The sequence below is a fragment of the Haemaphysalis longicornis genome, unplaced genomic scaffold (genome assembly GCF_048455015.1).
Source record: "Haemaphysalis longicornis isolate Haplotype H1 unplaced genomic scaffold, Haemaphysalis longicornis Haplotype H1 scaffold_6, whole genome shotgun sequence".
NCBI lineage: Eukaryota > Metazoa > Arthropoda > Arachnida > Ixodida > Ixodidae > Haemaphysalis > Haemaphysalis longicornis.
The window spans coordinates 46,663,047-46,663,668 of NW_027526407.1; the positions used below are offsets into that span (position 1 = coordinate 46,663,047).

The 622-nt window shown below is 43.6% G+C and overlaps 1 non-coding gene across 1 annotated transcript; it reads right to left on the reverse strand.

The window, feature by feature from the left end:
* Nucleotides 1-269: 269 nt before the first annotated feature.
* Trnat-cgu (transfer RNA threonine (anticodon CGU)) lies at nucleotides 270-341 on the reverse strand. Its single transcript has one exon. It is a non-coding gene; the product is annotated as a tRNA-Thr (tRNA).
* Between the last annotated feature and the right edge of the window lie 281 nt (nucleotides 342-622).

A 622-nucleotide genomic window follows, 5' to 3' on the forward strand; every position in this document is an offset into this window, starting at 1 on the left:
TTTTCTTGACTGCCAACCCTTATTTCTCTGTTATTTCTACGAGCCCCTCATTTCCTATTCTAATTCGCTATATATATATATATATATATATATATATATATATATAGTAAGGAAATGAGGGGCTCGTTGAGGAAATACAGAAAGATAGGTCGGCAGTCTACAATGCCCAAGGAGGCATAGGGGTGTGGTTACGCTCTTTTCTTTTTCACTACGGTTAATTAAGTAAACATTTTTTTAATATACAGAAGAAAGAAAGAAAGAAAAACACGCGCCCAGAGTGGGGACCGAACCCACGCCTTTCGATTACGTGTCGAATGCCTTACCAATTCGGCTATCTGGGCGACTGTGTTCTCCTTCACTTTCTGGGCTAATTATATTTACTAGAAGTGTATCTGACTCTTGAGGGTGGTAGCCAGCGCCACTCTGACTACACGGGGAGAAGGGGATCTTCTTTTCAACCCCCGGGGCGTGACTTGAACGTCTACACTCAGATACACTTCGAGTAAATATAATTAGCCCAGAAAGTGAAGGAGAACACAGTCGCCCAGATAGCCGAATTGGTAAGGCATTCGACATGTAATCGAAGGGCGTGGGTTCGGTCCCCACTCTGGGCGCGTGTTTT